This window comes from Takifugu rubripes, chromosome 19 (genome assembly GCF_901000725.2).
Source record: "Takifugu rubripes chromosome 19, fTakRub1.2, whole genome shotgun sequence".
Classification (NCBI taxonomy): Eukaryota; Metazoa; Chordata; class Actinopteri; order Tetraodontiformes; family Tetraodontidae; genus Takifugu; species Takifugu rubripes.
The window spans coordinates 1,652,206-1,667,897 of record NC_042303.1 but is presented as its reverse complement, the minus strand read 5'-3'; the positions used below and the strand labels follow the sequence as shown (position 1 = coordinate 1,667,897).

General features: G+C 47.0%; 1 protein-coding gene, 3 long non-coding RNA genes and 2 other non-coding genes across 14 annotated transcripts in view; 2 read left to right on the top strand and 4 right to left on the bottom strand.

Moving 5' to 3' along the window:
* Positions 1-15,692, bottom strand: part of LOC105418562 (WW domain-binding protein 11-like) — a 1,118,483-nt gene that overhangs the window by 46,359 nt on the left and 1,056,432 nt on the right. The gene's annotated exons all lie outside the window — the stretch shown is intronic.
* Positions 4,615-6,035, bottom strand: LOC115246901 (uncharacterized). 2 transcript variants are annotated; one of them, XR_003886005.1, is made up of 4 exons: positions 5,833-6,034; positions 5,296-5,723; positions 5,056-5,216; positions 4,615-4,731 (listed from the first exon to the last, which is right to left on the bottom strand). It is a non-coding gene; the product is annotated as an uncharacterized lncRNA (long non-coding RNA). The 2 variants fall into 2 exon arrangements; XR_003886004.1 differs by having other exon boundaries at positions 5,056-5,723; positions 5,833-6,035.
* On the bottom strand, positions 6,479-6,597 carry LOC115247074 (5S ribosomal RNA). The gene has a single exon (XR_003886168.1). It is a non-coding gene; the product is annotated as a 5S ribosomal RNA (ribosomal RNA).
* Positions 7,477-7,595, bottom strand: LOC115247060 (5S ribosomal RNA). The gene has a single exon (XR_003886155.1). It is a non-coding gene; the product is annotated as a 5S ribosomal RNA (ribosomal RNA).
* On the top strand, positions 9,684-11,570 carry LOC115246895 (uncharacterized). 2 transcript variants are annotated; one of them, XR_003885998.1, is made up of 5 exons: positions 9,684-9,726; positions 9,820-10,090; positions 10,395-10,540; positions 10,677-10,754; positions 11,021-11,570. It is a non-coding gene; the product is annotated as an uncharacterized lncRNA (long non-coding RNA). The 2 variants fall into 2 exon arrangements; XR_003885997.1 differs by having other exon boundaries at positions 9,820-10,540.
* On the top strand, positions 11,577-13,459 carry LOC115246896 (uncharacterized). Its single transcript, XR_003885999.1, has 3 exons — positions 11,577-12,096; positions 12,179-12,955; positions 13,097-13,459. It is a non-coding gene; the product is annotated as an uncharacterized lncRNA (long non-coding RNA).

The following is a 15,692-nucleotide window of genomic DNA, read 5'->3' as shown; positions in this document are numbered from 1 at the left end:
CAATATTAATGGAAAAACTCACTTTAGGATCCCACAATTATGCTGTGAATTACTTCAGCATAAAAAAATACCCAAAAACTAAAAGCCATTAGATACATAGAACATTTTTTCCAGGACAACTTCTGCATTTATGAAGCCCCGTGATTTCAGGAAACAGTCTTCTTCAGACCAGTGGCCCAAAAGGAGCCTCTGGGTTTAGGATTAGGGGAAGGGAATGGGTTTACTCTTGGTGGAACGGCCGAGGGGAGGGGTCCAGAGCCGGGCGGCAAGGCAGAGGTACCGATGAGGGGCGAGCGGCAGACGAGTCGAGGCCAGGCAGAGGAGTCGAAGCCGGGGAAGCAGATTATAGCTGGAGCCACGGAGGCAGAGTGCGTGGTCGGAGACAGGAAGCAGGCAGGTTTCCTGGGGAACAGGCGAGGCGGGCAGGATGAAGACAGGCAGGTCTGGGATGAGCTGCAGCGGAGCCGACAGGTGAGTGGAGTTGGCCTGATGAGGTGGGAGTGGCTGACAGGTAGAGTGGAAAACTACTGAGGGCAGGAAGCAAGGAAAAGTGTTGGGGTTCACTTTTTCCAAAATTTTAGAATCCTGCTCCAGACCCCTTTCTTCTTCTTCTTTTTCTCCTTCTTTTCAATGTAGTTCTGATGAAAGGAGGAATTGGTTTTAGTTTTCACATCCACACATTTAAACTTCCAAAACCAGGAGTGACGGGACAAACAAATCTGCGGCTGCTTACCCAAAGCTGCTGGAAGTTCTCTTGGAAGCGCTCAGTTTCCTGCTTCCTCTCCTCCTCTTGCTGTTTGCGCAGGGTCTCTTGTTCGTGGAGTTTCTCCTCCAGCTCCGACTGGTGTTTTCTCCAGCGCTGAGCTTCGGTCTGCCAGGACTCGATCAACGTGGTCAGCTGCTTCTTCAAGCAGTCGTCCCTCTCTTCCCTCATCCCTCTCTCAAGCTGCTGTCTCAGCCTCTCCTCTCTCTCACGCATCTCACGCTGGTCCTTCTCTTTCTCCTCTAGGAGCTTCCTCTGGAATTCTTCCTGCACGCCAATGAGCTTCTGCCTCATCCACGCCTCCATCTGCTGTTCTTTTTCTGAGAATTGCAGTTTCAGAGCCTCTTCTTTCTTGGAGAGCTCTACGTGGTCTCCGTGCTCCGGACTCTGGTGGCTGTCATTGGTTCCACTGTGCAACTTCTCCTCCAGATCAGAGCACTTGTCTTGGCTGACTGTGAGATCAGCCCTTGCCTGGTTCAGCTGGGTCAGGGTGTCCATATGAGCCACTGTTCTTATCTGGCGCCTTTTGGTGCTCCGGCTCAACTGCTCGTCCTTCTCAGCCAGCTGTTCTTTTAGCTGCCTGACTTCATGCTGAAGCTCCGTCACTGACCTCAGCAGCTTTTTGTTCTCTTCCTGTATCTTCTCCATTGGTCTTCCTGTTCTTACTTTTTTGTTTAAAATGTAGATCACTTTAGCAGCTTCTGTTATGTTATTCTGTTATGCTGTTTCACTAACACAAGTAGATAGTTTAAGTATATTAGGATTTATGTTTAGGACTAGAGTTTTAGTCTTTGGTGTTGTGCCTTTAATGTCCTTTTTTGTCAGGCTTTGACAAGGCTTTATGGTTTTGTCAGGCTTTAAAAGTTTTAACCGTTCATCATCAGAGCACATCAAAGACAGTGTTCTGTAGAACCAGCCAATGGAACAGCAGCACTACAGGGAGTGCAGAATTTTTAGGCAAGTTGTAATTTTGAGGATTAATTTTATTATTGAACAACAGCCATGTTCTTAATGAACCCAAAAGACTCATTAATATTAAAGCTGAATATTTTTGGGAGTTGGAGTGGGGCTTTTTTAGTTTTAGCTACTTTAGGAGGATATCTGTGTGCAGGAGACTATTACTTTGCGCATAATTATTAGGCAACTTAACAAAAAACGAATATATACCCATTTCAATTATTTATTTTCACCAGGGAAACCAATATAACAGCTCAACAATCACAAATATACATTTCTGACATTCAAAAACAAATCAGTGACCAGTATAGCCACCTTTCTTTGCAAACACACTCAAAAGCCTGCCATCCATGGATTCTGTCGGTGTTTTGATCTGTTCATGATCAACATTGCGTGCAGCAGCAACCACAGCCTCCCAGACCCTGTTTCCCCTCCTTGTAAATCTCACATTTGATGAGGGACCACAGGTTCTCTGTGGGGTTCAGATCAGGTGAACAAGGAGGCCATGTCATTAGTTTTTCTTCTTTTAGGCCCTTTCTTGCCAGCCAGGCTGTGGAGGACTTGGATGCGTGTGATGGAGCATTGTCCTGCGTGAAAGTCATGTTTTTCTTTTAGGATGCAGACTTCTTCCTGTACCACTGCTTAAAGAAGGTGTCTTCCAGAAACTGGCAGGAGGACTGGGAGTTGAGCTTTAATCCATCCTCAACCCGAAAAGGCCCCACAAGCTCATCTTTGATGATACCAGCCCATATCAGTACCCCACCTCCACCTTGCTGGCGTCTGAGTCGGACTGGAGCTGTCTGCCCTTTACCGATCCAGCCACGGGCCCATCCATCTGGCCCATCAAGACTCACTCTCATTTCATCAGTCCATAAAACCCTAGAAAAATCAGTCTTGAGATATTTCTTGGCCCAGTCTTGACTTTTTAGCTTGTGTCTTGTTCAGTGGTGGTCGTTTTTTAGCCTTTCTTACCTTGGCCATGTCTCTGAGTATTGCTCACTTGTGCTTTTGGGCACTCCAGTGATGTTGCAGCTCTGAAATATGGCAAAACTGATGGCAAGTGGCATCTTGGCAGCTGCACGCTTGACTTTTCTCAGTTCATGGGCAGTTATTTTGCGCCTTGGTTTTTCCACACGCTTCTTGCGACCCTGTTGACTATTTTGAAGGAAACGCTTGATTGTTTCAATGTATTTTAATTATAACAGAAAATGGCAAAAATGACAGAATGCATAAAATAAATGAAAGCAGATGCACATGGGGGTGTGAACACCTACATCTTCTGCTGGATTCAAAGAGTGTTTGCATTTTTTACATTTTTAAATAAGGATGCAAATAATTTGAGCAGTCTGAAATTATGAAATTACAATATTAATGGAAAAACTCACTTTAGGATCCCACAATTATGTTGTGAATTACTTCAGCATAAAAAAATACCCAAAAACTAAAAGCCATTAGATACATAGAACATTTTTTCCAGGACAACTTCTGCATTTATGAAGCCCCGTGATTTCAGGAAACAGTCTTCTTCAGACCAGTGGCCCAAAAGGAGCCTCTGGGTTTAGGATTAGGGGAAGGGAATGCGTTTACTCTTGGTGGAACGGCCGAGGGGAGGGGTCCAGAGCCGGGCGGCAAGGCAGAGGTACCGATGAGGGGCGAGCGGCAGACGAGTCGAGGCCAGGCAGAGGAGTCGAAGCCGGGGAAGCAGATTATAGCTGGAGCCACGGAGGCAGAGTGCGTGGTCGGAGACAGGAAGCAGGCAGGTTTCCTGGGGAACAGGCGAGGCGGGCAGGATGAAGACAGGCAGGTCTGGGATGAGCTGCAGCGGAGCTGACAGGTGAGTGGAGTTGGCCTGATGAGGTGGGAGTGGCTGACAGGTAGAGTGGAAAACTACTGAGGGCAGGAAGCAAGGAAAAGTGTTGGAGCTCACTTTTTCCAAAATTTTAGAATCCTGCTCCAGACCCCTTTCTTCTTCTTCTTTTTCTCCTTCTTTTCAATGTAGTTCTGATGAAAGGAGGAATTGGTTTTAGTTTTCACATCCACACATTTAAACTTCCAAAACCAGGAGTGACGGGACAAACAAATCTGCGGCTGCTTACCCAAAGCTGCTGGAAGTTCTCTTGGAAGCGCTCAGTTTCCTGCTTCCTCTCCTCCTCTTGCTGTTTGCGCAGGGTCTCTTGTTCGTGGAGTTTCTCCTCCAGCTCTGACTGGTGTTTTCTCCAGCGCTGAGCTTCGGTCTGCCAGGACTCGATCAACGTGGTCAGCTGCTTCTTCAAGCAGTCGTCCCTCTCTTCCCTCATCCCTCTCTCAAGCTGCTGTCTCAGCCTCTCCTCTCTCTCACGCATCTCACGCTGGTCCTTCTCTTTCTCCTCCAGGAGCTTCCTCTGGAATTCTTCCTGCACGCCAATGAGCCTCGGCCTCATCCACGCCTCCATCTGCTGTTCTTTTTCTGAGAATTGCAGTTTCAGAGCCTCTTCTTTCTTGGAGAGCTCTACGTGGTCTCCGTGCTCCAGACTCTGGTGGCTGTCATTGGTTCCACTGCGCAACTTCTCCTCCAGATCAGAGCACTTGTCTTGGCTGACTGTGAGATCAGCCCTTGCCTGGTTCAGCTGGGTCAGGGTGTCCATATGAGCCACTGTTCTTATCTGGCGCCTTTTGGTGCTCCGGCTCAACTGCTCGTCCTTCTCAGCCAGCTGTTCTTTTAGCTGCCTGACTTCATGCTGAAGCTCCGTCACTGACCTCAGCAGCTTTTTGTTCTCTTCCTGTATCTTCTCCATTGGTCTTCCTGTTCTTACTTTTTTGTTTAAAATGTAGATCACTTTAGCAGCTTCTGTTATGTTATTCTGTTATGCTGTTTCACTAACACAAGTAGATAGTTTAAGTATATTAGGATTTATGTTTAGGAGTAGAGCTTTAGTCTTTGATGTTGTGCCTTTTATGTCAGGCTTTGAACCAGGCGTGTCCAAACCCAGGCAGCAAGTAGCCCTGACCACTCCAGGTGTCCCAGAGGCTGCCTGAAAAGAAAAACGGGAGCTGAAACATGAATTTAATAATCAGGTGTTTTATTTAGCAGCCCCCTCTGGGATACCTTACGGAGCATATCAATAACAACAAGCCCTAAATGTTGTTCAGGAATTTTATTTATTGGCTTCCAGTACATACTCTGCAGATCCAACTAATCAGGACAGTAGCCTAAATGCATTGGCGGTGAGAGCATATACACATTTTAAGCCCCGCCCATCCCTACCCATTGGTCTGCCCCATACATGTGGCTGGAGCTTACCTTCTCTGTGAAAGACTGTAAAACTGCCGCTTCCCTCCCACACCCACCATCACACCTTTGTGTTTGACCGTGTAGAAGCCGATCGCCTGACTCTCCCCACAACAGGCTGCAGCTTTCGGTGCGGGGGTGCAGGGAGAAACACACGGTCTCATCCAAAGATCTGTCCACATCCCGACTGAGCAGGAACACTATCACCCTCTCCACAATCGACTGGACCTGGAGAGGAAAAAACACTGATTTAGGAGGACCAACTGTTCCCACAAGTCCTATATTTACCAAAAAATACTACATTCACATGTTCCTGTTGCCTTTCACATAGTTTTGAGGCTCCAGTTGATCCAGTTTCTATCTTCCGTTGCAGTGTACTTTAACTCCAGGCTCCTCTATTGTACTTTTACCCCTCCACATTTCAGGCCAGTTAATTTACTAAACAATAAGAAGCATAATTTGTTAATCACTGACGTAAAGACGCTCTGTTACCGATAACAAACCACGTCTGGATTCGACTGTGGTTCGTAATACATCATCCACTGGCCACCACTCGTCATGCAGGTATACAGCCAAGACTGAGTTGTAAAACACGACACTTTACTGCTTGTCTTTCACGTCTGATGGGGGATCACAAGTCTGGTTCCGGACCTTGTGTTGGGTCACCGGAGGGGTGAAGCGCCAACAGTGTGCAGTCAGCTCCACCATCTCTACATTGTTTACTGTTATGGTTGTCTGAGGAAAAAAAGGACAGACTAGTTGGTTTTTTTAACCCCACAATCAAGAGGAACATTCTTGTGACTGAGGATGCAAACTGGTCATAAAAAGCAGTAATAGGTGTTACCTTATTGGTCGTGGAAGATTGGAATTCTTTAGTTTTATGAGGTATTTGCTCCAGAGAAGAGAGGTACTGTTCAGATGCCAATGTGAGATCTGTGTCGCCCACAACTGGAAGGTCTACGGCAGGGGTCGGCAACCCGCGGCTCGAGAGCCGCATGCGGCTCTTTAGCGCCGCCCTAGTGGCTCTCTGGAGCTTTAGCAAATATAGGGAAAAGATGTGTGAATATATTTTTTGTTTTAATATAATTTCTGTAGGAGGAAAAACATGACAAACATTCTTAAAGTTTTCCAATGCTGTAAAAATTTGTATAATAAATATTTAATTTCCACATCTCATTATAATGGAAGTTAAACTTAAAGCACCACCATACAGCAGAGTGGTCACGTGGTGCGTCATTCTCTCCAGGATGCTCGTTATGTATTTGTAGCCTAATTATCATTTTGATAGTAGGCTAATAAAGCTAATATAGACACTTACAGCATGCGTTGCCTTCATTATAAGGCATTTCAGTTTTTGCAGCTCCAGACGGATTTGTTATTGTTTTCTTGGTCCAATATGGCTCTTTCAACAGTTTGCGTTGCCGACCCCTGGGCTAGATAATTATCAGGAACACTGGCGGCCTCTGCTGACCCAGTGGAAGAGTGCAAAAAGCTTACAGCACCTGGTATTCCCAGGCGGTCTCCCATCCAAGTACTAACCAGGCACGACCCTGCTTAGCTTCCGAGAGCGGACGAGATCGGGCGTTCTCAGGGTGGTATGGCCGTAAGCGAGAGCAGGGGCAAGAAAATGGCCTTTTGAAGTTAATACAGTCAAACTTATTTTCTTGAAACACTTATTCTGGTGGAGGTTGTCCATTTTGCTTTGTCACAGAATGAAATCAAGTTAAAAGCAATGTGCCATGGCCGGGAATCGATCCCGGGCCGGTGCGGGCCAGTTGACAATTGCTGTCACAGACAACCTGATTGAAACCTCCTGAAGACCCCAGAGGGAGAGTTCGATTCCCGCTTTGGGCATTATCAACGAGAAGGTATTTGATTGAAAAATTCACGATCATAAAAATGTTTAAAGTGCATAGCAGTGTCTGTGAGGTTTATGAGCCACAAATGCTGCTCTTTTTAGGAGCACAGCAGTCTATTAAACTGTAGTTTGTGTCATAGCATAGTTTTATTGACAAATTCTAAATTGCAAGTAGCAGATATGAACAGGGAAATGCTACGTTATCTGCTTATTCTGTTACAAATAATCTGATGAGATAGGTGTGGAGTTAATTCAGTTGGGGATAGACAGATGGAATATTAGTGTTGTTAGTATGATACTTGAGTTCTTTAGATATTGTTTTCAATTCAGGAATCTGCCGCCTTGAGTTGGCTTTTGTTGAAGACAGAAATGTTGACAATAGTGTGGACCAAAGTGGGAAATTCAATTTTATTTAAACACAAACACACACACACGCACGCACGGACGCACGCACACACGCACACACACGCACACACACACACACACACATAAAATATTAAATCTCAAACGATGTACAATAGTGCAACATTAAATCTCAATGTTAGAAGTACTTAAGAAGTGAATTACATCTGGCTGGATAATTATCAGGAACACTGGCGGCCTCTGCTGACCCAGTGGAGGAGTGCAAAAAGCTTACAGCACCTGGTATTCCCAGGCGGTCTCCCATCCAAGTACTAACCAGGCCCGACCCTGCTTAGCTTCCGAGATCGGACGAGATCGGGCGTTCTCAGGGTGGTATGGCCGTAAGCGAGAGCAGGTGCAAGAAAATGGCCTTTTGAAGTTAATACACTCAAACTTATTTTCTTGAAACACTTATTCTGGTGGAGGTTGTCCATTTTGCTTTGTCACCGTCCAAACCTCAATGTTGGAGCAGCCTCCAATCCATTCCCCCCAAAAAGAAAAGGCTATATAGCCTATGAGCGTCATATCATCAAATCTGCCTACAACGGCTCTTGGATGAGAGGTGAAACGCCTTCAAAAAAATCAAACAAGATTCAACTCCGATAAATGAAATCAACTTAAAAGCGATGTGCCATGGCCGGGAGCTAAACGGCCCTAAACCGTTTCCCATTCATTTTCAATGGTAGTGCTAAACCACTACGGACGCAATATATTTCCGGCCGCTATCATCCCGTGGCGCTGTTCTGCCGTTTCTATGAAGAGCGGCTCCTCTCCGGAGGATCGGCCATTCTTGGTTCATTCTTTGGTAAACTTCGCTGAAGGTAAGTTTGGGCTTGATTTCCTACTAAATTAATGAGGAAACTTTTCGTAATTGTGCATAGGCTGTGGTCAATTTTGTCCTAAATTAGCAAGGAACGTGTTATAATTGGCCCTAAATTATAATGTACTGTATTTGTCATGCTACAATATACTCATATCTTGTCAAGCTAGTTTTTCATAAATTAAATTACACGATAGTGATGAATGAACTTGTTCAAATTTTATATTCAAGTAACCGATTTACTTGTCGTGGCACTGAAATCTCGGTATTATTATTATTATTACTATAATTATTATTAGTAGTAATATTAGTAGTGGTAGTATTACATTTTATTACATCAAATGTGTGTTTTTGTTTCCAATGTCTTTGAGAGGGGATACTGTCCTCCTGCCCCCCCCCCAACATGTTCTCTCACACACACACACACAGACGCACACACAGACACACACACACACAAACACACACCTACACACACACACACACACCATCACTTTCCAGTCCTTTCCTCACTAGACACACCAGGTACTGACCTTCTGAACTCCTGAATCGACACCCCAACAACCTTGATCTTACACTTTCACACCTACATGATAATTGCATGTGTGCGCACACTCACAAACACACACACACACACACACACACACAGAGCTTTACACATGGTACCACACTTTATCTTTTCCTGGCCTAAGATTCCTTTGATCACATTTATCAGGTGTGATTTGAAAAATGGGTGGAACTGTTTTATCAGTGTCTAATAAAAATGAGAAAATTAATAGACATTTGTCCTTTATGTCAGCTCAACATGCAGAAGCAATTCGCCTTTTTCCCTGCGAAACTTGGGGTCGTGTTCCGCAAGGGGCCTCTTGGGTTTCTCCTCCAGGAGCCATCTGATGAAGCCAAACGGGTGAGTTCCACTCCTCAGGACAAGTCTGCGGCCATGAGGGAGGACCTCGTACGGCAGAACGCTTTGGCCGTCATCCGACAAAGAGGGGGGATCCCTCAGATAAGATGGAGGTGCTGGGAGACTATGTCCTGCAGTTTGGTAAATATAAAGGGAAGTCATTCAGATGGCTTTTGCAGAATGACGTAGGATCCACCGTGTATCTGATCAAGAACGTGCAGAGCGAGGAGGCAGCAGGTCTCTGTATGGCTGACAGCCACAGTAAGGACAGCCTCCAGTCATTTGTGAGTTATGCCCTCAGTTTCCAAGAAATCCAGGCTCTCCTCACTTATGAGGCCGGAAGAGGGGATGGAGTGACTGCCTCATCTGAAGACGACCAGCTGGTTGGATTTGGTGCCCGAGCCAAGAGCAGGTGGAAGGAGATCTGGGACAGCAGAGGTGATGGCTATGCCGATTTTGTCATAGGCAGGCGCTGCGTTCCAGGTACACGAATGTTCAGGTTGCAGCAGAACCTGCTGAAGAGGCAGCAGCCCACCACATCTTCCACACCTGCTGAGCATCCCATGAAGGCCCCAGCTGAGCCCCTGGGTATGCTCATTCCTTCATGTGACAAGTTCAACTTTGGGAAAAGGTTTTTTTCTTTTCTACTAATAACCTGTAGCCGGTATTTTTGTCTTTAACACAGCCATGGAGGAGGACGTGGAGATGGAAAGGGAGATGCTGAGCATCCATAACTCTGATCTGCAAGTCCAGAGCTGTAAATACACCGTTACCACATTTATTTCATGTCAGACAAACAAAGTCCATGCCGTATCTGATTTCTATTGTTTTTCTTTTCATCTCTGTGCAGATGCTATGCCAGTAGCAGCAGCCGCCCTGCCGAGAGTGCCACCAGGAGCAAAGACAGGTTTCTGAAAAATAGGTTTCAGAGCTGGAGTTCCGTTCCTTTCCATGAAGAATTCCTCTCCAAATCTGAAACTTATCTTATTATTTTTGTGTTCTTGATGTTCTGGCCGAGTTCCTTTAATATTACTCTTCATATGTTGGTGTGATAATAACCGTCGTGAGGACTATGAATTGATCCGTGCAATGATGAACTGATATTGACTATGAGGAGGAGGGTAAGTGTTTGTTTTTGTTCTCTTTGATGCTTCGTTGAAAAACAGTTTGGATGCACGGGGTACGAACACGCGAATGCATGTTTGTTGACCGAGTCCCAATGCTCCTCCTGCTCGGCCTCGAGAGCGCTGATTAACATTGTCATTTCAATTGGTGTGAATGAGACCATTATATTGTTTTAATTTTAATGATGTAAAATTCTAAAAAGCAGGAGGAGCAACGATAAGGCTGCTTGAATTTCTACTAATAACGGCGTCTTCACAACTCATTGAATCTGAACTGACTAAACTAATGTTGTCTTTTTAGTTCCATCTGCCACACGCTCCAAAGCCCCACCTGGAGATACCGCTGAGCTACAGGCATCACTAGTTGATGGTAAAAACATTGTAATTCTGTTCATCCAATCAAGACAGAGGGTCTCACAAAGGTAGAGGAGCCCCACTCAACTTCAGGTATGTTTCCTTTTCTTTTATTTAGGGCTGATGAACAACCTGATGTCTCTGTAATGTACAGCTGACTGTTCTTTCCATGTTGTCATCAGGTGAAGTGACTGTAATTTCTTAATAGCAAGTCTGCACTTGTTTTCAGGACCTGACTCTTGCACGGCACAGACCTCTGACGGCAGAGTGCCTCCTTTGACGGACTCTACCCAAGACCAAAAGAGTGGTATGTTAAACCATGTACATTTCCCCCATTCCGTGGGGTGTTGAACAATAATAAAGTGTCCCGGGGTGATTCAAATTGACACGATTCTTTGTCACTGACATGGAAAAAATCTGAGGTGTGAGCTCTGGAATGAAACCAAGTGTCCGAGGCGCGTGTTTGTTTCCTTGTATCGTGTGTTTATATCATGTGAGGGCGGGGGCACTGAAATTGTCTCTTCAGTAATGATAACTTTATGTTGTTCAACTGTCTTCTTTACTTTATCCTAGTTCCCATAGCTCCTGTTCCCATGCCTGTCCCTGACCACGACATGAGCAAGTGGATCTGCTCACAACATCAAAAGCTGTGGATGAGGACGGAGCTTCAACAACTTGGGTTGTGGCCTGGGTCCCGACCAGTGCATAACCCTGGGAACGCAATTTCTCTTTGGCGTCTTCCTCCTCAGCCGGAGCTACTGGACATGGTGGCTGAGCTCCCGTCCCCCAACTTTTTTCAGCTCCATCCATTTTTCATTTGGAAGCCAGAGAGCCACATCACGGTCAGGTTGAGGAACAATGACATCCTGCCGTGCCTCCATAGCTGTCCTCGTCCTCAGGTGGTCTCTGCAGGCGTGGGCAGACCTCCAGTGATCGTCAGCGTCCGTGGCCAGTATTTTATCTTTTCCTCGCGACTCTGCTGCAAGGCCTGTGGCAGGAACTGGTCCTGACAACCCTCCATGGGTGGAGAAGCTGCCCGTGCGCTTTACTAACCTTTTGCCTGCATTCCTGACTTACAAGAAGGCTGCGTGCAAGTCGGTAATGGATGAACTGCGGCGTTCTGGCAAGTCACTGACCGATATGGCGAACCAGGTGAATGAGCTCATGCACCTCAAGTATGAACGAGCTCACCTGGCATATCTGCACGCTGTCCAGAACGTCAGGGAGGCCGAGGCTGGGGCGTACGGACAGAGAACCATCGGCCAGTACGTGAGGATGGAAGATCGGCCACGTGCTTTCGGGCCATACGAGGACCAAGAAGGTTGGGGTGGGGTGTCTGTGTCCGGATTCTACCTGACTGACTGCCTGCTGGATGAGTTCAAGCGTCAACAGCCGTCTCTGACCAAGCTCCTCCAGGGCACGTTGGGGCAGGTTTTCAGGTGGGACCACACGAGGAAGATGGCGAGGAAGGTGACACTGGCATCTGGAGCCATGTCCAGTTTCGCAGTGATGAATGAGAACTGGCTCATTGTGTCCTGGGTGATGGTTCAGGCTGAGACAGAAAGGTCCCTGCATCCGATGTAGCAAGGAATGGCCCAGAGGTACAGCCACGCTGGGGTGGAACAGGCCGGCTACCACTGGATGGACAGGTGAGATCAGCCATCTTCTTTGTTTGCCGTCATTCAAACTGAAAAATGCTCCATGCTAACCCTAACCCTACCCATGCTGAAGACGTGGTGCGTTCAGAGGGTTCACATCCTCCGTGGTTGCCTCAGTGACCCAGAACTGTCTGAGGGGATAATGGACAGGGACGGAGGGACCCTTCAGCTAAACCACGTAGCGGGCGAAGGTGCCAAAGTCCCCGTCTGGATCCCTGTCCGTGGTACATCTCAGCAGGAGGGCTACCATTTCCAGCAGGCCCAGTGGGTCACGGGTACGCAGGTCTCCCCTGAACTGTTCCAGGCCCAGGCCATGACCGGCGTTGTGCGGTGGAACTTTCAGCGACCGGTAGACATGAAGAAGCCCGGCGCCGTCCTCCCTGCTGTCTTTGACCCTGCCTCAATGTGGGAGTTGAACTCTGCTTCCATGGCAGTGACGGGACAAGACAAGTGCCCTGCGTTCACCTCTCTGACAGAGACACTGGAGAAAGGTTTGGGCTGGAGTCCAGAGAACCGGGCTGCCGTCCGCTCCCTCTGGACTGGGACAAACACAAAATGCAGCAGAGGGATCCGCCTTCGGCTCTCGTGCCCCCTCCCGCTCCAGACGATGCTCCTGGGGCAACACCTTCCTCCAGCTGGGCAACAGCGACTGCTGTGCCGTCGCTTCCCCCTGCGCCACCTGTCAGCTTCCATCTCTCTGCTGCTGGACGTGTAAAGGAGATTCCAGCAGAGGACGACCAGGATCCTGAAAGATCAGTGGGCGGGTCAACGATAATCGGGTTTTTCAGAGCGGCATGTTGGAATTAAGGCCTTCGAATGATTGAAAATAAATAGATTTAGTTAGGTTGTGGTCAGTGTGTCTCAATCTTTTGATGTGTTAAATATTACACTTTCTGTTATTAAGGGATGGATATTAATGTGTTTTCTCAATAGCCCATATGGCGATAATATGAGTTACTAAGGATGCATTATTGCTTTGTTTGTGTTCCAGACGTCTCTGGAGCTTTGCCCCTGCCGCTGAAGTCCTCGCCGAGGAGCGCCCGCACTGGACCCATGAAGACTGGTGGTGGAGTGTTTGTCTTGGACCACACACGCTGGACTCTTCCCATGAAAGACGCTATTGATAGTTTGCTGCAGTATCATCATGGGGACAAGGACATCCTGAGGCTTGTGGATCCAGACTACGCAGACATGGTCCATCGGTCTGCGGCCGATCCGAACAGCTCGCTCCGCCCCACAACCAGGTTTCACATATCCCGCTATGTGAAGCATCTGGCAAAGCTGTTGAACACCAGTTCTTCTCTGAACACCAGCCCAGAGAAGCTCCTGGAGACTCAACAGCTGTGGTACTCCTTGACAGAGGGGAGCAAAACAACCAGCGTTCCTGTAGTCACCATGGAGACGGCTGTTGTCACTCCTCCCACAGCCGCCCTGCCCACGCCTCTGACGCAGGATTCCATTGAAAAAATTGTGCAGGGCATTCTAGAGATGGAGCAGCAGCAGCAGCGACCAGAGCAGAAGATGAGACAGACGAAACCCTGTCTGGCCTGTGGACAGCCCAAGTCTCCGTATGGGACGGGTGGATCTTCCATCCACTTTTTCTATCAGCAGGGTCCTGTTCGCTACTTCTACTGCTCAAGGAAGGTGCATCAGACTTATGCTGCTGAGGGACTCTCTGACCCCAGAATGCCCTTTGAACAATTTGCCGCGTCAGAGTTTTTCCAGAGGGAGCTGGAGGCCACCAAAAAGCGTGTGGAGGACAAAGCTCAGAGACAGATCGGCTGTGTTTAGCTTCATGATGGCGTCTCAGATGATATTCTTTCATTACCGCCACCCTTTCTCCACACAGAAGACACCCAGGTTTCCCAGCTGCCTCCGTGAACATGTACTCCCACTCCCACCTTGTTTGAACCCCCGGTTCTCAGTGTCCACCTTCCGTTTTGCCATTTTATGGGGATCTGAAAGTTAACTTTTGCTGTTATGCTAATGACTACTGATAAATAATGAAATGAAGCCACCTCCCGCTCAGACTGTCACCGTTGCATTGTGGGAAATGTAGTATTGGCCTGTGTAAAACATCTGCGGCCTGTGGGCCGGTTCTAATAATAAATCAATATCATCCCGGGGGCCATAGAAAACCCTCGACCTTGACTCTGACATATGAGCTTTAAATGATTTCTTTTGACTCCCATTTATTTGGCTGTTTGGATATCATCTTTGCTAGTGTGTGTGTGTGTGCTCTATGGAACTGGCATAAAGGATGTTAAAATTAGTCTAAATTAGATAAAAATTCATCCATTCATCATTCCAAACAGGCGGTGTTTGATTAGAAACTCTTTCTGAACTCTGGTGCTCTGAAACATCTCCGCTTCCATTTTCAGCTGTTTTTATTCTCAATAACATCAAATCATCCATCCATCCAAATCGTGGTCCTGTTGGACCACCAAAGGACAAACACTTTCCATTTAGCACGGACAAAAAAACCCAAATCCTGTTTAGCAATGAAGCTGTGGGGAGAGTTTGAGGAGCGTTTTTGAGGAACACGCTGCCATATTGGGTCCAAGCTGCTGGGGTTTTTGTTGTTTCCAGGTGAATCGGTGGGCAGCGGCGTTACCGCCTGTCTCTGCCCCCCCCCCCTCTCTCCCCGTGGTCGTGGTCACGCCGGGCATCTTTACTGGTCCCGTTTTAAACAGGTTCTGTTGGGAACAGGTGTTCTCCAGAACTGTATTTCAGGCTGCTGTGCTGAAGGGCTGTTTTCAGTAGCAATAGAGCCAGAGTGTGCCTGCTCCATATGAACCCCCCCAGGCCGTGCTTTCCTCCTGGCTGAGCCATAATCAGCTCTGGATGGACTGGTTCACGCTTGGACTGAGTCAAGATTTGATAGCTTGACTGATTCTTACAGTTTTTGATCAAACCCCCATCTGCTGATTCCAGGAGATCTTTAAAGGATCTCAGAGCTTCAGATTTATGAAGCCTGCTCAGCCCCCGGCAGCGCTGATGAAACCATTTCATTCCTTCAAAAAAGCAGAACATGAAGCTCCAGAAAAGGTTTTTGGATCAAGTTTCCAACAGAACGAGGACAAGTGGGTAAAAGCGCCACTTTAAAGCCTCCAGGCCTCAGAAAACATCCACCTTTAGGATGCCTGACTTTAGAGCAGGGGTGGGGAACCTTTTTCATATCGAGGGCCATTTCAATTTTTATAAAGTCCTCCGAGGGCCATACTACCGGTATTATGAAAACATACGTAGGGATGCAAAAAAAGACAAAAAAAAGTCCATAACCACTGTGTTACTAAGTCTCATGATCGCTGCATTTGAGTTTGAATTATTTATTTAGCACACATGCATATAAAATCACCAAAACAATAGAATAAAATGACAAACAAGTAAAATATGTTTTCATGATCATACAAAACAATAAAAAAAGAGGTGCAGAGTTGAGGCAAGAGACCCGTAAGGGCCTGTTCGAGGCCTCTACTCACAAAAACTGCAATACAACAAGATAATCAAGAAAATAAATGAAGAAAGATAGACAATAATAATAACAACAACAACTAGAAAGCACTCGGAGAGCACAGACCTCCGCC